At 38.7% G+C, this 24708-nt stretch overlaps 1 protein-coding gene across 1 annotated transcript in view; it reads right to left on the reverse strand.

Moving 5' to 3' along the window:
- LOC140233265 (junctophilin-2-like) overlaps window positions 1-23466 on the reverse strand; it is a 312608-nt gene extending 289142 nt beyond the window's left edge. The window contains exon 1 of the mRNA XM_072313378.1: window positions 23442-23466. The gene's annotated coding sequence lies outside the window, so the exon portion shown is untranslated. The remainder of the gene's footprint in view (window positions 1-23441) is intronic.
- Between the last annotated feature and the right edge of the window lie 1242 nt (window positions 23467-24708).

A 24708-nucleotide genomic window follows, 5' to 3' on the forward strand; every position in this document is an offset into this window, starting at 1 on the left:
ACCAAATGTTTTTATTGCATATTACAAAAGCTATGAATTGTAAATAATATTTCAAGTATCAATATTTCCATGAATACTCTATGACGTCATCATATCCTCATCTGAAATAAAAAATGTGGAATTAATTTTTTTGAGGTACTATTCCTGACATTCAGTTGCTGGTATCTCTGTTGTTTTAGCTCAATATTATCCCAAATTCAGATACGTTGTACTTTGAACATTTCTCTTTCAAGTCCATGTCATTGTTTCGCAATTTGATATCGTCATCACACTGGAAATTGTGATTAAAGGTAAGGTATCAAAATCAGCCAAATTTACGTGTTATGTCTATGGGAGGTGATTCTTCTTTAAGCCATGCATGGACTTCACAACGTTCAAGCATCTTTACCTCAGCTGATTTTGCTCCATTTCCCTTGAAACTTAAGTATGTTGTAGCTGAGACAATAAGCTGCAGTAATCATACATTTTATTTGTTCAAATCTCCTCATCAGGTTGACAATTTTGCAGCTTAAAACTGAAAATGAGACTGGAATGTGGACGAAACGATTCCTGATTTACCTTTCACATATAAGCTTACGTCCCCCATATTCTCTCGTCGAGACGTATGGCTGAGAGGTTAAAGGCGACGTCTCTGGCGCCAGAGATGTGAGGTTGCACACGTGCGGGTTCGAACCCCACAAGAGCACGAAACAAAATACTTCTTTTACTTTTTTTTTTCTTCAATGGAGTATTACACCTTCGTCCATGTAGAAATCACATTTGCATGTAAACGCATCCATATGCACACTCACACACACACACACACACACATATATCCCTTTGTTTTGTGTTGGAGACCACATTGCTTCGACTGGAAACTTCGACTTGAAAATACAAATGTTAAAGTGAAGGTGACTCTTAAAAGTACCTTATCACCATGTTTGATTTCTGGGTTTTGTTTTTTACAATATAAAGACCTATTGGTAAATATTCATTTACATATCCTGTCTAATCGACTTACTTGCAAACGCCGACACACGAATGAAATTTTCACTTGGTTGCATGACAGAAACAATTTCATCTGAATTACGTGGGACTGTATAAAGAACTGGACCTCACGAATGTTTCTCAATATTACTTCAAGTCGCTTTTTAACATCATTTTCGTTGTCGATCACTAAAAATGAGAATGGACGCTGGACGAAATGATTCCCGATTTATCTTTGCAACTGTATATTGATCGAATCCATGTGGCCAGTTGTGGGAAGTTGAATAGTGCCATCACAGTCAATAACAGTTACATGAAGATGTATCCCACCAAAAATTTCAATATCAAAGTAAAAAATTGGTGTTGTGTATAGTACATAGATTTAAGTTTCGCACACAATCTTCAGGAGAGCAGTGTGGCATAATCGCTTAGCGTGCTGCGTGTTCATAATGCCATACCGGAAGGCGAGAAGTTCGAGTCCCGCAGGACTTTTTCCTTTTCTTTTCTTTTTTTTTTTCCAGCAGTTCAGCTTCACACCGATGTCATTTATCGTATTATTTCATCAAGTATATGCAACCCCCTGAACACAGCTTCTCTATTTCCCTTGTTTTGTATTGGAGTTTGGATGTTGGGTTTGCTTCATTAATTTTGTCACACATAATGTTGTAAATTGCTCCTTGAAACAGTGCCCCACTTGCCATCTTTTGTTTTCTCTTTCCTTTTCTCTTCATTTGTTCTTGTGCCACATGAGTGGAAGGCATTACTGTTTAGTATCAGTAATTTAACTTTTTCATGTCCCTCCCTGCCAATTATAGTGTGTTTAAAGGGGTTGTGTGTCGATCTGCCAAATAAAAGGCAAAACGTTTATTTTCGTTATGGCTGTTTCTCTATACATAGCCGGAGGTGACGAGTGTTGTTGGCATCTGGGCAGTGAAGAACAGAGTATCAGGCTATAATCCCTCTGATTTATACGTGCTAAGCGTTCAATTTGATGTATCTTTCTTTATGAAGTCAAACACTGTTAATGGAGTTACAGAATTATGTTATGACACGTTTCACTGAAAGTTTGTAAGGCAAAGTTTATGGACTATGCAAGCAATAGTGCATGATTAATACCATTGATTTCAGAGGCAAAATTATGGTATGCCTAAATGTAAGGGTGTCATTGCTTTGGAATTGCTGAGACAATATGCTTGGCACTCCTTCCACTTCTAATTGTCCCCTTTGAAGATGTGTCGGTCATGGGTGGTCATGATTCATCTTTCACGTAGAAGGTTACGTTCCACACTCTTGGTTCGAGGAGTCTTACTATATAGTTACGTGGTTAGAAGCGATGTATCTTTCTTTATTTTAATTGATGTAATGCCACTTTCGTCCATAAATGAGAACAAATCACATTACAAACACACACTCTCTCTATTCAACTTTGTTTCGTATTGGACGCTTCATTGCTTTTACTGCTGGAAAATTTCACGGGCTTGTAGCTGTAAGAGCTTTCTTTATTTTTCTTTTTTCTTAGGCAGCTCAGATTCACTCCGATGTCATTTATTTTACTATTTCATCAAGTATACGCACCCCCAAGAACACAAACATGCAATTTCCCTTGTTTTGTATTGGAGGTTAGAGTGTTTCTATTGCTCATGGGAATTTTTGGTTATCGCCAAATTACAATTCATTTAGCTGAACATGGATACTCAAGCAGCAGAGCCCTTAAAATGGGTAAGTAGTTAAAATATAGCACCATATTTCGTCCAGATATAAATCCCACTGTCATGTAAAGACACACACTCGCTGTATTTTCCTTTGTTTTGTAATGGACGCTTCATTGCTTTACTGCTGGAAAATTTTACAGGCTTGTAGCTGTAAGAGCTCTCCGAACTGATCATATTATGTAATGACAAGATTAGATATAGCAGTTTTGGTTATGCAAATAAGGGTCAAAGTTCGTATTTGAAAAGACCAATAGTAAAGTCAAGATGATCTTTGAAACACTTTATTGTCGTGTTTCAATTTGTTCGTGTCAAGGACGACATGGTACAGATACACTGTATTAAGAAAACCTGTTAATCTACTTAGGCCTACTTGCACACGCAGACACACGTACGGGACTTTCCATGTGGTTTACCATTGTTATAAACAATTTGATTTGAATTATAAAGGTAAAAAAAATTCGACTTTACTAACATATTTTTGCAGCAATATACCTTAAAGTCGCTATATTTCATTGTTTTCGTTGTCGATCACAGGTGACCGATATCTGATGACTCCCAGCGTATCACCTAACTCTTCTTTTACAGTGACGAGTTTCATGTCTCGTTTGGTCATTTCAATTGACCATACAACGATGCTTTTAACATAAAAAATTAGATCTCTGCAGTTGCTTTAGAAAATTATGAACATTTCAAAAATGTTACATAAATTTCATTGGAACAAAATGGTCATTTTTAGGGTACATATGTGACTGTCAAAAAAAAATGCATCAATACCTGGACCTGACTATGCTACCCAAGGTTGTTACACATAAGGTGACTCACATGGGAAAAAATCTTTGAGATCTGTAAAAAATCTATGTGTTCAGGGTGGGCCAAAAGGCTAAAAATTGAAAGTTGCACCCTTTACCGTAAAACTGACCATATAGAACACAGTGGCCGATCTATGAAAGTTGGAATCTGAGAATAAATGCTAAAGAGACTAGAACTATCACTCAATGTGATTTATACCCCCACCTAACACTGAGGAAGTTAGTTCAACCAGTGCAATTACTTTGTATGCTTTTTATTGAAAGAGAAGAAGATATTCTTACCATGGCAATGTATTGTTCAACATTGAATAAATGTATATTTTGCTCACTGATAGTCACATGTGCTATGGTATATCTCAAGTCAAGAGCTCAAAACCTGAGCAAGATAAATCAGCAATTTCGATGATTTTCATCAAAAAATGCTGTTACCATGGAAACACAATGTTTGAGATTAACAAAAATTGAAGTTTGCACAACTGTATAGCCATCACAAGTGCCAAATTTCAAGTCAAATGCTCAAAAGCTGAGGGAGTTTGCTGAATTCACATTATTGCATGATTTTCATTCAAAATGCGCCACTACCATGGCAACACATTTTTCAACAATGACAAAAGATACATTTTGCACATCTAGGTAACATAGTGGTAGCAAGGGCCAAATGTGAAGCCAAATGCTCAAAAATTGAGAGAGTTAGATGAATCAAAATTCTTTTTTATGATTTTCACCCATACTGTTACCATGGCAACAAATTGTTCAACAATGACAAAAGATAATGTTTGCACATCTTTGTACTATAAATAGCGGTTATATGCGTCAAATTCCAATCCAAATGCTCAAAGACTAAGGGAGTTAACTGAATCCACAGCATTTTTGCATGATTTCATTCAAAAATGCTATTACCATGGCAACACATTGTTGAACAATGACAGAAGGATAAATTGCACATGTACTGTATAAGTTTTTATTTTTACAAGGGTTTAATCTTTGAAGAATTTCGCAAATCCCTATTGGACTGTGAATTAAACAACACACGAAAATGTCGCCATGCACTAAGGTTATCGTGCACTTCCATGTATGTTAGCACTGTGTCCAACCACGAAAAACAACATCCCGCGAAAATGTCAGTGATCTCCTCATTCACTAAAATATCTGTATGCGAAAATAGCAGCTTATACAGTATGTACCAGTACTATAGAAGTCACATGTGCCAAATTTCAAGCCAAATGCCCAAAGACTGAGGGAGTAAGCTGAATCCACAGTATTTTTGTATGATTTTCATTCAAAATATGTTACCATGGCAATGCACTGATCAACAATGACGAAAGATTAAGTTTCCACATCTACATACCGTAGCGGTCACATGTGCCAAATTTCAAGCTATACGCTCAAAGACTGGGGGAGTTAGCTGATATCCCCTTGCATGCTTTTCAGTGAAAAAAATGTTACCATTGCAATCACTACACATTTGTATTCAACAAAGTTTGCTCATCTATGTACTGTAGCAGTCACATGTGCCAGATTTCAAGCTAAATGCTCAAAGAATTAGGAGTAAGCTGAATCCACAACATTTTTGTATGCTTTTTAGTGAAAAAATGCTGTTACCATGGCAACACACTTTTCAACAATGATGAAAGATTAAGTTTGCTCATCTATGTACTATAGCGGGCACAGCTATAGTAAAGCATGCTTAATGTCAAACTGCTTACTGTAGGTATACTACCATGTTGAAATGCAAAATGGCAGCCATGGGGAACATTCCTTTAAAGGGGAAATCCAGTTCAAATATAGGTTAGTCTGATAAGAAAGAGTAAAATATTATGAGTTCAACGATATAAGTTTGATCGAAATCGGATGAAAAATAAGGAAGTTATGACATTTTGAAGTTTTACCATTTTTTCAGGAAACAGTTCTTGAACGGTCAATGTAAATGGCAAAGTGAGCCTGTCATTCCCTCACAACTTACCATAAAGTTTGTACATATATTTTTGAAATTTCCAGTTTTTCATTCAAATGCATATTTATGCTCAAGGCTCAAATCCTTGTATATCTAACTGATCACTATTCTGAACATCCTTAACCAGGAATAACATCATGTTTCAGACTTCAATGACAAAAACATTGAATTTTCTTCTTTTTTTGTACGCAATCAATGGAAAATTGTGAGGTTTTGATATGGTTAGCTCACTCATTTGCATATTCATATCCACTGCACAAGAACTGTTTTGCGGAAATTACTGTAAAACATAATATATTCACGGCATGAAAATTTCGCAAATTGGAGCTGACGGCCTTTCTCACAGTGCGACTTGGCACTGGCATCCAATGCATATTGTGTAGGCAAGAACTTTTGCGTGCATTTTAATTTCGCGAATGGTGCCGCTCACAAAATTTGTGAAATTAAAATGCACACGAACATTCCTCGTTTTGCAGTACAATTAGCAAAACTTAAAATGTCACAACTTCCTTATTTTTCATCCAATTTCAATTTTTTACCATTGCAGTGGTAAGATTTTATTCTTTTTTATCAGACTAACTTATATTTGGACTGGATTTCCCCTTTAAAAGCATTGCATTTGGGTAAAATTTGTGAATGGGAAATCATGATATTCTGGTGTCAAAAAAAAGAAAATGACTGTCAAAATTATCTCTTAATAACTGTGTCTGAGTGACTAATATCCCTATTTAGATGATTTGGTTGAAGAGTTAAAATAGATGATTTGGTTGAAGAGTTAAAATAAACAATTTTAGCCATACACTAAAATTTATTGGATAGTCACCTAGAAAATGTCTTCTAGACTTACTCCCTGCATGTGTTTTTAAAGTCACAGCACTAATATACAGATGTGAACAGGGGAGAAGTGGTTCGAAATGATATATAATAACACAGGGGAAACTGGGTATAACGAACACTGTTATAACGAGATATCGGTTATTACGAGGAAACTTTCCCGGTCCCAAATTTCCTTCCACACAAGTCTATGTAAAATGCTACTCTTATAGCGAGATTGGCTATAATGAAATAACTGCTATAACGAGATAAATTTTGTGATTTCCTAAGAAAAACATAGCCAATCAAACCTGTTATAGCGAGGTAAAGCAAAATGACTTCGGGTAAAGCTTTACTTCGCCTGTGCTATCATGTTCCGAGATTGTAAAGCTCGATGCGCCAAAAACTGTGTCTTGCACACACATATTTTCTTCAGTGCACTCCAGCTAGCACTGCATGTTGTACGTGTATGTGTGTGTGTGTGCGCACTGATACATGCAGAAAATGTGGTGGGACGGCTGTATGCATACATGACATCATCATGACGTTTAGCAGGTGTAAGACAATCTGATGCTGTGATTGGCTTTCTACGTAGGGAATTCCCCATCTTCACACATGCAGTCATAATGTACATACAGAATGTAACACATACACACAAAGCAATGTGCAGACCATATTCAAGTTTTCCACACACAATTTACGCTTGCCATAACCACATACCAATCTACAGACAATCGTGACACAATCGCAAGCAAATTTACAAATTCAAACATCCACAATTAATAAGAAACACATTCTTGATTCTTGGCAAAAAACATCTTCTTACCCATAAAGGTGAGTAATTCCCTCACACACATTACCAAGTTATCAGTATCGATTGAAAGATGATGGGTATAGTCTCACATGTGCAAATTAATGTCTTTATGTTATGCTTTCTTTTATGCCTATTGATATAACGAGATATCGGCTATAACGAGGAAAACGACACGGCTTCGACCATCTCGTTATATCGAGTTTCCCCTGTATATGCAATGGAATGAGGATATCTGCTTCCTCATGAGTGTGATGAATGACAGCTCCCATGGCATTGAAGATGAACCCTTTGTCTCTTTTGTCTTTCCGTGATGCGGTCTCTGTGTGTAAGATGGAACTGATTGCTCAGTATTTCAACATCCAGGCTGCAGGGCTGCCAACTCTCACTCATTTTCGTTCTTTCTCACTCTAAAACTTTATTTCATTTGCATGCATTTCTACTGATCTCATTCATTTTGACTCCGAAATTATAGCATTGGCCTGTGGGAGTCTAACTCTCAAGTAGTTTCCAATGTTGGCAGCCCTGAGGCTGATGATTTGAATCAGTTTTGTGGGGTTTCTATCGCATGAGCAAATGAACATTAGTTGCTAGTGAGAACGAGGAGAAGGCCATATGAGTCTGATGCATGGAAATCGCCACAGAACTGAGCTACATCTTGTATTGGTTGCTCCTTTCTGGTTTTAGAATCAATGGCGGTACAACAGTAAGCACCTTGGAAGTCTTGAAAATTGAGGATGACCCACATAAGGGCATTCAGGAAAAGATACTCATTGCTTTCTCATTCTGTGTTATTCCAGAAATACCTCCAGCAATTATGAGCTCCCTGATGAGTTGTGGCCAACAAACAAGCTTATGAATGGGATGCCTGGTAGGGTAACCATGGTATTTCTTGCCATTGCGAGATTTCTCTTTGTCTTCATTCTCCCCAGGCAGCATCAAGTTTTTGAAGATCACCTTCAATCGTATCACTGCTTGCTTTTGTACCAAATACTTAATGACTGGGATTAAATATGATTATTATAGACGAGGTTAAGTGACTCCAATAATGTGTTGCCTGAAGGGCAAAAACAAATCATATGTGTTGGGCATTCTTCGCTAAGTGTATATTTCGGTGTCCCTCTAGTTTAAAGGTAAATTAATGTACAAAAATAAACAGTAATTTCATTACTTTCTGTTCTGTTTACAATGAGGCAAAAAAAAAAAATTGTTTGTTTGCCCTTAATTGTCAAAACCCAAGAGGGTTGGTAGGTCTTTTTTTCTTTTTTTTAATACCCTTTTTACCCATGTAATTTTGTAACTTTGGCAGGGCATCTCGTAATACACTCAGCCTTCTGGCAGTACTTCGAGTTCTAGTTCAACTTTGTACAGGATGTGGTGCAAGTTTAATGCACTCAAAACTCCAAGGGATCCATTCAAATTTACGTCTTGCCAGGGCCCGTAGAGGCGAGGCAGAAACACTCACTGACAAACACTACTATAACATTCATCTTTGGGTGCGTTTATCAACTCTTTTTCTCGACAGAAACAGGTTTTCCAAACGGCTTTCAAGGAATTTTTACGAGTTGATAAACGCAAAGCTGTTTTGATTATGGGGTTCGAAAAGCCTTTTCGAAAGCCGCAAATTTGTGCTTTCAGAAACAGGTTTCCGAAACAGGTTTCCAAAAACCCGTTTCTAGAAGCCCTTTGAAGCAAGATAAACGTAAAGCCGTTAAATTTTGCAAACAGCTCCAAAAAAGTACCTTCCAGTGAGATGCTGGCAACTGAACTCCAAACAGTTTTGGTGCCATGACAGCTGGTAACGGATGCTGCAAAAGTAGCCATCTTGGCAGTCGCGCTGCGCTGCGCCACGGCCGGTACGGTAGCTAGCTAGCTAGAGCATAACTGTGACCAGCAGCCCCATACGCATAGTGTAATGGGGCTGCGGACTGTGGCATTCAGGATCATGACAGGGTAGTATCGCGGACAAATATCAACTTAAAATCGAAAATTTTCTTCAATTTGAAGACTTACCAGTGAAGTTGAAGTATTGACAACAGGTTCCGTGCAACGTTTGGTTCTGCCAATAGTCCCTTTCTGTTCGAATTGATGACTTAATGTGAGTCGGTCGAGAGGAACCTGGGAGAGCTACACTGAATTGACGGCCAGCGCATGCGCACACATCACATGTGCACAAATTTCAAATCCACTGACTGGATAAGATGTCTGTGTGCGCGTGCGCTGGCCGTCAATTCAGTGTAGCTCTTTTTCTTTTTTTTTTAGACTTTTTTTTCATTCTTTCTGTAGCTTAAAATGGATAATTTTGGGTTTAAAACTGTTCACAAATTTGCAGAAGACGAAATTTGTGGAAAAAAAATAAACTTGAAAGAGCAAAAAAAAACAAAAAACAAAAAAAAACCCGACCCGAGATTTCCGTGATTTTCACTCGGTCCCAAAGAGCAAACAAACCATTTTTTCTTTTTTTTTTGGCCTGACTTACATTCATCAAATTAGGATACATACAAAAAAGGGGATGAACTGTTCCTGACCTATAATTTATATTTTTCTGTATCTGTACCACTGACAACCTTGTCCCAGTGATACTACAAATAAATGTCGCATTTCAAGATGGAAGTATGTTGAAACGTTTCTAAATGTTTTTTTTTTAATTCATTTCATAGCGTACTATTAAATTATTAGCATAAGATATACCAATATCAAACGATTTAAGAAAAAAAATGAAATTAATAATTCAAAATCGTGTGTCCCGCAATTTTGCGTCATCTCCGCCACAAACATTTTAGGGCGCCATTAACGAAAAATGTCGAGCACCCTAGGTGTCAATTTTTAGTGCTACAGGGGAAACTCGATATAACAAGATGGTCGCGACCGAGTCATTTTCCTCGTTATAGCCGATATCTTGTTATATCAGTAGGCATATAAGAAAGCATAACATAAAGACATGCGTTTCTTATTAATTGTAGACGTTTGAATTTGTAAATTTGTAAATTTGCTTGCGATTGTGTCACGATCGTCTGTAGATTGGTATGTGGTTATGGCAAGCGTATGTTGTGTGTGGAAAGCTTAAATATGGTCTGCACAATGCTGTGTGTGTGTGTGTGACACATTCTGTATTTATGTACATTATGACTGCGTGTGTGAAGATGGGGAATTTCCTATGTAGAAAGCCAATCAGAGTATCTGATTGTCTTACACCTGCTACACGTCATGATGATGTCATGTATGCATACGGCCGTCCCACCACATTTTCAGAGACTCCAACCCCAAGCACCTTCTGATCTGGAGATTCTCCCGCCCGAAACCCCTAGCAAACGGGAGACTCCAAGTTGATGTGTGCGAAGCGCGAAGTTCCTAGGATTCTAGATGTTCTCTGGTGCTATCTAAGGCTTATTTTTTCAACATACAATAGAAATAAGTAAGAAATCCTTTCCACCGGGAGACACAGAGCCAGGGCGGGAGAAATCAAATCTCAAACGGGAGAACGGGAGATTGTGCAAAAATGGGCTTTCGGCGGGAGATCTCCCGCTGAAAACGGGAGAGTTGTAGATTGGTATGTGGTTATGGCAAGCGTAAATTGTGTGTGGAAAGCTTAAATATGGTCTGCACAATGCTGTGTGTGTGTGTGTGACACATTCTGTATTTATGTACATTATGACTGCGTGTGTGAAGATGGGGAATTTCCTATGTAGAAAGCCAATCAGAGTATCTGATTGTCTTACACCTGCTACACGTCATGATGATGTCATGTATGCATACGGCCGTCCCACCACATTTTCAGAGACTCCAACCCCAAGCACCTTCTGATCTGGAGATTCTCCCGCCCGAAACCCCTAGCAAACGGGAGACTCCAAGTTGATGTGTGCGAAGCGCGAAGTTCCTAGGATTCTAGATGTTCTCTGGAGCTATCTAAGGCTTATTTTTTCAACATACAATAGAAATAAGTAAGAAATCCTTTCCACCGGGAGACACAGAGCCAGGGCGGGAGAAATCAAATCTCAAACGGGAGAACGGGAGATTGTGCAAAAATGGGCTTTCGGCGGGAGATCTCCCGCTGAAAACGGGAGAGTTGGATTCTCTGCATTTTCTGCATGTATAAGTGCGCACACACACACGTATACACGTACAACATGTGGTGCTAGCTGGTGTGCACTGAAGAAAATAATGTGCGTACAAGACACAGCTTTTGGCGCATCGAGCTTTACAATCTCGGAACATGATAGCACAGGCGAAGTAAAGCTTTACCCGAAGACATTTTGCTTTACCTCACTGTAACAGGTTTGATTGGCTATGTTTTTCTTTGTATGAAAATCACAAAATTTATCTTGTTATAGCAGTTATTTCATTATAGCCGATCTCACTATAAGAGTAGCATTTTACATAGACTTGTGGGGAAGGAAATTTGGGACCAGGAAAGTTTCCTCGTAATAACCGATATCTTGTTATAGCAGTGTTCGTTATACCGAGTTTCCCCTGTACATGACAGTTACATGCTAAGTTGAAGAACTCACATGGTTTTTTCCCTGCAGTTGTATTTTAATCAAGAAAGTTATAATTTTTCTTACATTTGTGACAAAAGCCAGGTCGTACCTTTATTCAGTGTCATCTCTGAACGCTTAAAATTACATATATCAAATCAAACTGATTTATTATTTTGGTGGCATAACGGGAGAGAAGATCATGCCCTCCACCAGTACACACAGTTCTTACTGCAGGTGAACGGATTAGGAAGACGATATGAGACCATGGACCTGTCATCGCCGTCACGTCATCTATCCCATGAAAAGTGACAGAGATGACGATGGAATTTTTCTTTATTACAAAATAACAATAAAGTGATATTAGAAATGCATGGTGTTAATCATATTGGAAGTCCTTTAACCACTGCCATTTATTTTTTGTTCAGTTGCATTAAATATTTAAGCTTATATTTATTTATAAAATGCTATATTAGATTACAAAATGACATCTGTGTCACGTCACATTTTGCATATATCTAACACTGCAGCACTAAAAGTTGTATTTTAAATGAAGAACCATCCCATAAATATTGCACCCGTATTAAATGAAGTCAACGTTCATCGTGATTTTCCCACTCTATGAAAGATTTTCCATCTCTTAGATACTTTTTCTGTCAATAATTTGCAAGGCCAAAAATACACACTTCAAGCGAAGAATGACCTGTGTATCAAGCGCATAGCTTCAGCGCACAGTATGCGAAACGCATATCCACCTGGCTATTGTGGGAAGTGGGATGTAGTGCTTACACGCTTGCCCACATGTATGGGACAGCAGTATGGGACCCCTCCCCCCCCCCCCCCCAATACACAGTTTTGCCCCTCAGCATGGATGAAGACTTCATCTGAACCTCGTCCTTTGAATTTATGGTGGTCATTTTGAATTGAGAGATGGCTGTCATTCTGTGTGACCTGGAAATGAATTTGGTCTAACTAGGACAATTAATTTTGTCAAATTCATTTAAGGCATTAACAGAGTAAAATTTTATGTTTTTTTCTATGGCAGCCACCTTGAATTTCAAGATGGTGGCCTTTCTAATATCCACAATTCATAGGAAACTGCTGTAATGGAATGTTGGACACCACAAGCATGTGCATCCTTGAAAATTTGAAGCTTCTACACATGTAATTGCAACCCGAGATATGGGTAAAAATACATTAAGCTATGGCGGCCATCTTGAATGTCAAGATGGTAGCCTACAAATTGTATTCTTGCGGTCGGCTACACGTCACTTCCGGTTGACTGGAGTGAAAACAAACAGCTTGCAAGCGCTCAAAGCCTGCATAATGCGCATACTGCATGCTGTGCATGTGCGACGCGTATAATTTATGTGCAACTCTACGCAGACAGTACATGGGGACTGTTTTTCATTATTCATTTTGTCATTGTGCCATCATTCATGCTGCACGCATCATGTCTTGCCAGCAATATTCTAAAAATCTGGATCCTGTCGATCGATCGGTCCCGGCATTTTGCCAAGGTGAAGGCAGCCGGACTGGACCTGTGCCCGTATGAAATCGCGGCAGGACTCTGGATCAACGACCCGACAAAATGGCCAGATGTGCAGTAGAACCTCTTTGAGTAGGCCCTAACACGATATCTACGCTTACTAGTACCTCAAAGAAACTTCAGGTAGGTCTATAGGCCTAACGTTAGTACTGTAGTAGGCTTAGGGTAGGGCCTGATTAAGGGTAGGCCTAGGGCCTAATCCTGCTGCCCGCACAGCTACTGTACAGTAGTACAGCTTGCGCTAGCACTATGCTCGCGGGGCGCCCCGGCAGAAAACACGTACAGCGTTTACACTCTAGGCTCGTGTATGGTTTGTTTTCACTTCACCGCCATCCATGACCCCGTGACACGCAAAATACCAGGTATCCGGATGTCCGACCATGAGAACAAGGAAAAGTAGAAATTACGCGGTGCGTAAAATGTGTCCCCGCCGGAAGTAGCATTTAGTAGCAAAATGTACAATATCGGTAAAAAATCAAGGTCAAAGGTCAAAGAAGTCAAAGGTCAAAATTCTGTGTAGAAGTTTTGAAGCCCTCACCTAGTGCCATCACAAAAAGCAAACGGAATCGAAATCGGGTTTTGATAGAAATGGCGAAGGAGTAGCATTTTGTAGCCAATGTACAATATAGGTCAAAAATCAAGGTCAAAGGTCAAAGAAGTCAAAGGCCAAAATTCTGTGTACAAGTTCTGAAGCCCTCACCTAGTGCCATCACATAAAGAAAACGGAATCGAAATCGGGTTAGAAATGGCAAAGGAGGAGCATTTTGTAGCCAATGTACAATATAGGTCAAAAATCGAGGTCAAAGGTCAAAGAAGTCCAGGGTCAAAATTCTGTGTAGAAGTTTTGAAGCCCTCACCTACAGACTGTAGTGCCATCACATAAAGCAAACGGAAATGAAATTGGGTTAGAAATGGCAAAGGAGTAGCATTTTGTAGCAAAATGTACAATGCAGGTCAAAAATCAAGGTCAAAGGTCAAAGAAGTTAAAGGTCAAAATTCTGTGTAGAAGTTTTGAAGCCCTCACCTAGTAACATCACATAAAGCACACGGAATCGAAATCGGGTTAGAAATGGCAAAGGAGTAGCATTTTGTCGCAAAATGTACAATATAGGTCAAAAATCAAGGTCAAAGGTCAAAGAAGTCAAAGGTCAAAATTCTGTGTACAAGTTTTGAAGCCCTCACCTAGTGCCATCACATAAAGCAAACGGAATCGAAATCGGGTTAGAAATGGCGAAGGAGTAGCATTTTGTAGCCAATGTACAATATAGGTCAAAAATCAAGGTCAAAGGTCAAAGAAGTCAAAGGTCAAAATTCTGTGTAGAAGTTTTGAAGCCCTCACCTACAGTAGTGCCATCACATAAAGCAAACGGAATCAAAATCGGGTTAGAAATGGCGAAGGAGTAGCATTTTGAAGCAAAATGTACAATATAGGTCAAAGGTCAAGGTCAAAGGTCACAACTGAAATTCTGTATAGAAGTTTCAAAGCTCCCATGTAGTGCTATCATATAAAGCAAACAGAATCAAAATTGGCTCATAAATGACAGAGAAGTAGCAAATTGAACATTTTGATCACACACAGACGCACAGACAGACGGACGGACGGACGGACACACGGACACACACACGTATGGAGCCCGTTTCATAGTCCCCTGCTCGAACTCGTTCGGCGGGGACAATTAAATAATTGACAGTATCAGAAGAAAGATGTACATCAGAGTGTCTGACATCACAATCATGCATTTTGCACCAAATTTGAAGCTTCTACAATGCTCACCTCATCATGAGATAATCGAGCCAAAATACAGTTTGCTATGACGGTCATTTTGAAATTCAAAGTGGCAGCTGAAGATAGGGTTGGAAAAAATGGAACCAAATGTTTTTGGATTCAGCACCCCAAAATGTACAAAGTTAGCAAAAAAAAAAAATAAAACTAGACTCGGAATTTGTCAACACTGACAAATTAGGTGATCCAATCTATTGGGAAATCAATGACTTGAGTCCTGATCCCAATAGGCATGACCATACAGGTTTCATCTGTGTTGAGGGGACATTGGCCATGTGATGTTTGGAGTCTCATTTAGAAAAGGGAGTCAGACCTGCCATCTTTGGTACCGAATTCCGTATGCACTAACGAAGATACAGAATGAAGTATATTTGACCTTTGACCCCATTTTGCACACCAAAGATGGCATCTGAGCAAAAAGTAGTTATTTTGTGAAATGATTCTTGTAAAATGGTCTTTGCGTGTGCAAAATATGGGAAAGATAGGACAAGTATTCACCAAGATATAGGATGAAACATTTATGACCTTTGACCCTAATTTTACATACCCAAGATGGTGTCCGATCAAGTAGTTGTTATTTTATGAAATACAAAGGGTTGTAATGTACGTGACATGAACTAAACATGTGCAAAATATGGGGGTGATAGAGGCTGTAAAAAGAAAGAAATATCTCAATACATCGAAGATAAGCTTTAATTTCAACCAAGTTTTTTAGCATGATCCACACATCGTATGAAAAAACAAAAGGCACATTCCTGATAGCGCAAAGTCTCAGCTACAACATATTAAAATCTGGGAGAAATTCACCGAAGGGTACATTGTAAGTGAGCTAGTGCTCGATAAAGACAATCATGTCAACTTTCACATCTAGAAAAATTCCCTCCCATAGAGGTAACACGTCATAACGAAGATACAGAAAAAAGTACATATGACCTTTGACCCCACTTTGCACAGACAAGATGGCATCTGAGCAAAAAGTGGTTATTTTGTGAAATGATCCTTGTAACATGGTCTTTACGTGTGCAAAATATGGGAGAGATAGGACATGTATTTAATAAGATACAGGATGAAATATTTATGACCTTTGACCATAACTTACATACCGAAGATGGTGTCCGATCAAGTAGTTGTTATTTTATGAAATAATGTACGTAACATGAACTAAACATGTGCAAAATATGGGGGTGATAGGGGCTGTCTTTCTTGAGTTATTGCAAAGAAAGTTGCAGAAAGGAAGAAATATCTCAATACATCGAAGATAAGCTTGAATTTCAACTAAATTCTTTGACGTGATGCCGACGTCGTATGAAAAAGTGAAGGGCACAGCTACGATAGCTTAAAGTCTCAGCTACAACATATTAAAATTTGGGAGAAATTCCCTGAAGCATAAGTGAGCTAGTGCTCGATAAAGATAGAAATGTCAATTTTCATTTCCAGAAAAACTGTACTCCCATAGAGATAACACGTAAACTGGTCAAATTTGACAAGGTTACCTTCATTCCATTTTTATGAGGTGATAACGTCATACAATCAAAATTGTGTTATTACATATATGAAAGAGCATTTATTAAGCTACAACATACTGAAATTTGGGTGAAAATCGGCAAAGGATAAGTGAGATACGCTCGAGTGAACTTGAAATTTGATGACGTCATTTTGAAAATTTACTTTTTTTACTTTATTAAGAAATTTGATATCTTTTAATCATTTTTTTTAGTATCGCCAACCCATGAAATGACATGTACAACTCATCAGCTTTCAAAATATGTAAAGAAAATGGGGGGTCACCGTCCATCCTGACGAGTAAAATCGGATTTAAAATTGGCGGTTTTTTGGCATAGTTGCACTGTATATCGCCATTGATGCGCGCGTGGAATTTCAACTTTGACGGGCCGGTATGACGTCATATTGAGTCGGATTGACTTGAAACTTGGTAGAAATATTCCTTGACATTTCAGACATCCGATCAAAGTGAAAAAATGGGAAATTTCTATTGCATATGAGCTGTGCGTACGTATATGCGCGCGCACGTATGCGTCCGTCCATTTTTTTCAATTTTTCAAAAAATGCTCTAAATGGTCTGAAACGTGTGCAAAAAAAAATTTGAGCTCAATTGGAGCATACAAATATTTCAACGCGCGCGTAGGCGCGCATTTTGAGATAAAAATGAATTCTGAGAATATGAGTAGAATCCACTTGACTTGAAATATGTGACGTAAATTTCATTGAAATATTCCTTTCTATTAATGAGATATGAATGAAAATGTGTTTTCATATAATGACGTCATAGTGACGTCACGGCTGACCAATCACAATAATACATTAGATTTGTCGTCTTTGGGACATGATACATATATGCTATAAGTTTGAAATTGATGCTCTGAGAACTTTCTGAGTTAATAGATGCACAAATTTTGTCCAGAAAGAAAGAAGAAGAAGAACAAAGAACTAGACTCGGAATTTGTCAAGACTGACAAATTAGGTGATCCGATTTTTTTTTTTTTTTTTAAATCAATGATTCGAGTTTTCACCTAAGATTAGGGACATTGGTCGTGTGATGTTTGGATTCTCATTCTGAAAAGGGAGTCAGACCTGCCATCTTGGGTACCGAATTCCGTATACACTATCAAAGATGCAGAATGAAGTATATTTGACCTTTGACGCCACTTCGCACCCCCAAGACGGTATCTGAGCAAAAAGTGGTTATTTTGTGAAATGATTCTTGTAACATGGTCTTTGCGTGTGCAACATATGGGAAAGATAAGACATGTATTCACCAAGATACAGGATGAAACATTTATGACCTTTGACCCTAATTTACATAACCAAGATGGTGTCTGATCCAGTAGTTGTTATTTTATGAAATAATGTACGTAACATTAACTAAACATGTGCAAAATATGGGGTTGATAGGGGCTATTTTTCTTGAGTTATTGCAAAGAAAATTGGAAAAAGAAAGAAATATGAAAATACATCGAAGATAATCTTTAATTTCAACCACTTTTTTGGACGTGATCCCGACATTATATAAAAAACAATGGGGACACGTACGATAGCGCAAAGTCTCAGCTACAACATATTAAAATCTGGGAGAAATTCACCGAAGGGTAAGTGAGCTAGTGCTCGATAAAGACAATCATGTCAATTTTCACATCTAGCAAAATTCCCTCCCATAGAGATAACACGTCATAACGAAGATAAAGAAAGAAGTACATAATATTATGACCTTTGACCCCGATCTGCACAGACAAGATGGCATCTGAGGAAAAAGTGGTTATTTTGTGAAATGATCCTTGTAACACGGTCTTTACGTGTGCAAAATATGGGGAAGATAGAACATGTATTCACCAAGATACAGGATGAAACATTTATGACCTTTGACCCTAATTTACATACCCAAGATGGCGTCTGATGAAGTAGTTGTTATTTTATGAAATAATGTACGTGACATGAACTAAACATGTGCAAAATATGGTGGTGATAGAGTATGTTTTTCTTGAGTTATTGCAAAGAAAGTTGGAAAAAGAAAGAAATATGAAAATATATCGAAGATAGGCTTTGATTTCAACCAAGTTTTTTGACGTGATCCCGATACTGTATGACAAAATGAAGGGCATATTACAATAGCCCAAAGTCTCAGCTACAACATATTAAAATCTTAGAGAAATTCACCGAAGCATAGGTGAGCTAGTGCTCGAAAAAGAAAGTCATGTCAATTTTCATTTCCAGAAAAACTGCACTCCCATTAAGATAACACGTAAACTGGTCAAATTTGACAAGATTATTTTCAATCCAATATTACGAGGTGATGCCGTCATCTAATCAAAATGTTGTTATTATATTAATGAAAGAGCATTTAGTAAGCTGCAACATACTGAAATCTGGGTGAAAATTGGCCAAGGATAAGTGAGATACGCTCGAGTGAACTTGTAATTTGATGACGTCATTTTGAAAATTTGCTCTTTTTATTTTATTAAGAAATTTGATATCTTTTAATCATTTTTCCAGCATCGCCAACCCATGAAATGACATGTACAACTCATCAGCTTTCAGAATATGTAAAGAAAATTGGGGGTCACCGTCCATCCTGACGAGTAAAATCGGATTTAAAATTGGCGGTTTTTTGGCATTGTTGCACTGTATATCGCCATTGACGCGCGCGCGGAATTTCAACTTTGACGGGCCCGTATGACGTCATATTGAGTCGGATTGACTTGAAACTTGGTAGACATATTCCCTGACATTTCAGGCAGGCGATAAGTGTGAAAAAACGGGAAATTTCTATTGCATATGAGCTGTGCGTGCGTATATGCGCGCGCGCGTACGCGTCCGTAAATTTTTTTCAATTTTTCAAAAAATGCTCTAAATGGTCTGAAACGTGTGCAAAAAAAATTTGAGCTCGATCTGAGCATACAAATATTTCAATGCGCGCGTACGCGCGCGTTTTAAAATAAATATGAATTCTGAGAATATGAGTAGAATCCGCATGACTTAAAATATATGTGACGTAAATTTCATTGAAGAATTCCATTCTATTAATGAGATATGCATGAAAATGTGTTTTCATATAATGACGTCATAGTGACGTCACGGTCGACTGATCACTATGATTTTACTTGCGCTGTCGTCTTTGGGACACGATACATATATGGTATAAGTTTGAAATTGATAGGAAGAGGACTTTCTGAGCTAATCGATGCACAACTTTTGGGGAGAAAGAAGAAGAAAAAGAAGAAGAAGAAGAAAGAATCCGTACAAAAACAGAAGGTGATCCGAGAGGATACTCGGATCACCTAACTAGACCCGGAATTTGTCAAGACTGACAAATTAGGTGATCCAATTTTTTTTTTAATCAATGATTCGAGTCCTGATCACAATAGGCATGACCATAAGGTTTCATCCTTGTTTAGAGACATTGGCCGTGTGATATTTGGATTCTCATTTAGAAAAGGGAGTGAGACCTGCCATCTTTGGTACCGAATACGTATACACTAACGGAAATACAGAATGAAGTATATTTGACCTTTGACCTCACTTTGCACACCCAAAATGGCGTCTAAGCAAAAAGTGATTATTTTATGAAATGATTCTTGTAACATGGTCTTTGCGTGTGCAAAATATGGGAAAGATAGGACATGTATTCACCAAGATACTGGATGAAACATTTATGACCTTTGACCCTAATTTACATACCCAAGATGGTGTCCGATCAAGTAGTTGTTATTTTATGAAATAATGTACGTGACATGTACTAAACATGTGCAAAATATGGGATTGATAGCCATTGTTGTTGTTCATCTATTGTACAGAAAGTAGAAAGAAAGAAAAATAAAGAAAAAATTATGTTATTTTATAGAAATTTGAAGGAGAAGCATAAAAAAATCAGAAAAAGATAAAGTAAGGAAAGGGAGATTAAGATTAACTAAAGAAAAAGAAGAAAAAAGTGTTTAAAAAAATTAAAAAAAATATTGGCAGGGGTGAGCCTCGAACCAGGGACCTTAGGATTACGAGTCGGATGCGCTACGCAATGACCTATTTCATTCTCCATAGGCCCTGTGTATTAAGCAAAATGACGCTGCATCGAAGCCTCGTGCCATTTTCAACCAAGTTTTTCGACGTGATGCCGACATCGTATGAAAAAATGGAGGGCACATTTACGATAGTCCAAAGTCTCAGCTACAACATACTAAAATCTGGGAGAAATTCACCGAAGCATAAGTGAGCTAGTGCTCGAAAAAGAGAGTCATGTCAATTTTCACTGCCAGAAAAACTGCTCTCCCATAGAGATAACACGTAAACTGGTCAAATTTGACAATATTACTTTCAATCCATTTTTACGAGGTGATGCCGTCATCCAATCAAAATGTTGTAATTATATTAATGAAAGATCATATAATAAGCTACAACATACTGAAATCTGGGTGTAAATTGGCAAAGGATAAGTGAGATACGCTTTAGTGAACTTGAAATTTGATGACGTCATTTTGAAAATTTACTTTTTTTACTTTATTAAGATATTTGATATCTTTTAATCATTTTTCCAGCATCGCCAACCCATGAAATAACATATTCAACTCATCAGCTTTCAGAATATGTAAAGAAAATGGGGGGTCACCGTCCATCCCGACGAGTAAAATCGGATTTAAAACTGGCGTTTTTTTGGCATCGTTGCACTGTATATCGCCATTGACGCGCGCGCGGAATTTCAACTTTGACGGGCCCGTATGACGTCATATTGAGTCAGATTGACTTGAAACTTGGTAGAAATATTCCTTGACATTTCAGGCATCCGATAGCAGGGGTCGCACTTAACTTTTTTTTTTAACTAGCCAGGCGGACTACTTAGAATCAATTTTAACACTGAAGCAATATTTTGGCTAGCCAGACGGACTAGTAACTTCAGAATTTTATGATTTTTAGCTAGTCCGACGTGATTTTTGGTGGCCATTGGCCAGCGGACCATCGCCAATTTCGAACCCTGGATAAATGTAAAAAAACGGGAAATTTCCATTGCATATGAGCTGTGTGTGCGAATATGTGCGCGCGCGTACGCGTCCGTCCAATTTTTTCAATTTTTCAAAAAATGCTCCAAATGGTCTGAAACGTGTGCAAAAAAAATTTGAGCTCGATTTGAGCATACAAATATTTCAACGCGCGCGTACGCGCATGTTTTAAGAGAAAATATGAATTTTGAGAACATGAGTAGAATGCGCATAACTTGAATTATATGTGACGTAAATTTCATTGCAAAATTCCATTCCATTAATGAGATATGAATGAAAATGTGTTTTCATATAATGACGTCATAGTGACGTCACGGTCGACTGATCACTATGATTTTACCTGATCTGCCGTCTTTGGGACATGATACGTATATGGTATAAGTTTGACATTGAAAGGCAATGCACTTTCTGAGCTAACCGCTGCACAAATTTTGGTTAGAAATAAAGGAAAATAAAAAGAAGAACAAAGAATCAGTACAGATACAGAAGGTGATCCGAGAGGATACTCGGATCACCTAATCAGTACAGATACAGAAGGTGATCCGAGAGGATACTCGGATCACCTAATAAAATCAATTTTGGCACAAAAATCAAACGGATTACATAGTAGCCTCTACTAAAATGTGATAATTTATACAAAAGAATCACAGGGCAGTCAACTCTTATGCAATACGCTAAATTCTGTCTATGATTTTAAAAATTCTTGTCATGCTGAACCCCCAAATTGAAAGTCAAAAAAATAATTATCGCAAAAAAAAAAAAAAAAACCTCCAAAATCCCAGATTTTCCAAGCATTCAATATATTCCGGAAGATCTGCTCTATGCATGCATTGAAATCACAACTGCAACTGCATCATGAAGTATGCACCAGGGGGGTGTTTCAAGGTTAGTCAGCGCTGACAAGTTGTCAGCACTGACAATTTCAGCAAAATCCTTGGTTTTGATTGGATGAGATGCTCTGGTCACAGACCGTTACTAATACTATGGCGATTGTCAGCGCTGACTAACGTTGATGAAACATCCCCCAGATTGCACCACTCAAAATGTCAAATGGTCAAGCTCCCTAACGTTACTGTGGAAGGGGGGGGGGGGGTAGGGCACATCCCCTCTCCCACTACTCCAAACTCTCACTCAAGCAGGTTGCCAGCCATGAACTGATATAAATTATTATCATTTCAAGACAACACTCTTTCCATCAACCCTGGCGTGAGGCGCTGTAACTAGTAACAGTACATGTTGTGGTCGCTGGTGCGGTTATCTTTCCATATGACAACTGAGTGTGAATACCGACTGTACAATTTCAAACAGCCATAGCAGTTGTACATGTTCTACCAGGCAGGGGAGGTGGGAAAATTCCCACCTCTGTGGTTCTACAATGTACTCCAAATCCCTTGGGTTGAGTTGCTGCTGCATCTGGATCAGCATGACAATGTCCCATATCATGCCTAGCTACATGTGAACATGAAATCTACTCCTAATTGGATGATTACCTCCAGACTGACATGCCGGTAACCATGCCAACGTGACTCAACTTTGTAACATTAAATGTGTGTCTCTATACAGACACAGTCGCTTCAAACAGCATAAGCTGGGCTAAATAGTAAGGCGTTTGCCAGGCGGCGAAGCTGTGTAATACAAATACAATCAAGCAACACACACACGATCGACATCCACAACGCTCGGCCTTCACTTTCACCACAGAAGGCATGCAAGCGATGCCAGCAATGCAGCGGTTGCGCTGTGCATGCTCCAACTACAGTTTCCGTGTGACTAGAAAAAGAAAGAAAGAAAGAAAAAAAAGTCGACCTCCCTGGTTAACAGGCACTAGTTACATGCACGCACGTACGTACAGTATGTACAGTGTATGTCTGCACGAAGTCCACATCTCATCTCGATAGACTCGTCACTGTTAAAGATCAATGCAAACCAGACTCGTAGAGCAGCGATGAATGCCAGCAAATCCACTCTATCTACTGAATGTACTGACTTGTAAAACATCTAGCAGCTGTCGTAATGGTTTACGTGTTTAAATGTGAAAAAAGTCGAAGATTGTAACTCATACTTACTTATTGTACACGCAGGTTCAGCGCTTGGCTCCTATTAAATGGTGTGTGTGTGGTCACCGCGCGCAAGCAAGTTACAAAAACGAATACGAGGTAGAGGCGATGCTGGATGTGACACGCCAGGCATCTACCGTTGTATTACCACCGATGATCACAAACAACGAAGATGAATTTCAGACGTTAGACACGGTACTTACTCTACATAGAGAGAGGGAGAGAGGGAGGGAGGGAGAGAGAGAGCCGCATCTTTGACTGCCTGTTCGAGGACAACGTGGAAGTACGGTTGGTGGCGCTACATCATATCGCCGAAGAAGCACGATGGTTTTCAATACTTATTCTCAATTATTTTGGATCAAAATCTATCTGCTAGTCATTGGTTGAAAGAGCTTCACGTGATTTTAGGTATTACTAGTATACAAAATCATAGCCTACTTTGCCTTGAAAAGAGAACTGTTTTATATTTTGGATCAAAAATTTACCCCCCCCCCCCCAAAAAAAAGGGGGGGGGGGAGTAAGTAAAATATTGCAAGGAAAATGTGTGTGTTTGGGGCAAATCGAGTTTTTGCTAGAAATTTGCTTGCTTTTAAATGCTCTATAAACGCGACGTTTGTACTGTGTTTTTACAAAAAGTCCCTACCTTGGGGGGGGGGGGGGGGGGGGGGGGTAATCCCCCTCCCACGCCCCCCCCCCCCCCCCCCGGCTGGGTCGCTTTGCTTCCTCGCCGACGATATCACACCGTCACATTAGTGGGGTGCTGTTCGTTATTCCGAAGGTTCGTTATTCCGAAGGTTCGTTGATCCGAAACACGCAAATTCCCTATACCTAGAGGTTCGTTAATCCGAAAATGAAAAAGGGTTCGTTAATCCGAACATTTGTGGCGTTCTTCCGAAGGTTGGTTATTCCGAAAAATGTAATAGGGTTCGCTATTCCAAAGGCCCGTAAATCAGAAAATGAAATAGGGTTCGGTATTCCGAAGGTTCGTTAATCCGAAAATGAAATGAGGCTCGTTAATCCGAAATTGAAATTAGGCTCGTTAATCCGAAAATGAAATATTCTCACTGTGCTAATAAAATAAGTTGTCGTAATCAGGGGGAAAAAAAAAAAACTACTTGGATGTCACGCAATGAAAATTCGATATTGTCTCGGGGAGGATAATACACGTGTATTGTTTTCAGCTAAAGCACGTCGTGTTGCGTGAAGAAGTGGCATAAACAAGAATCTTGATTTTAATTCAGTCTTAACAATTATTTACCTGGGGGATGAGCAACGA

This window comes from Diadema setosum, chromosome 9 (assembly GCF_964275005.1).
Source record: "Diadema setosum chromosome 9, eeDiaSeto1, whole genome shotgun sequence".
In the NCBI taxonomy this organism is placed as follows: domain Eukaryota; kingdom Metazoa; phylum Echinodermata; class Echinoidea; order Diadematoida; family Diadematidae; genus Diadema; species Diadema setosum.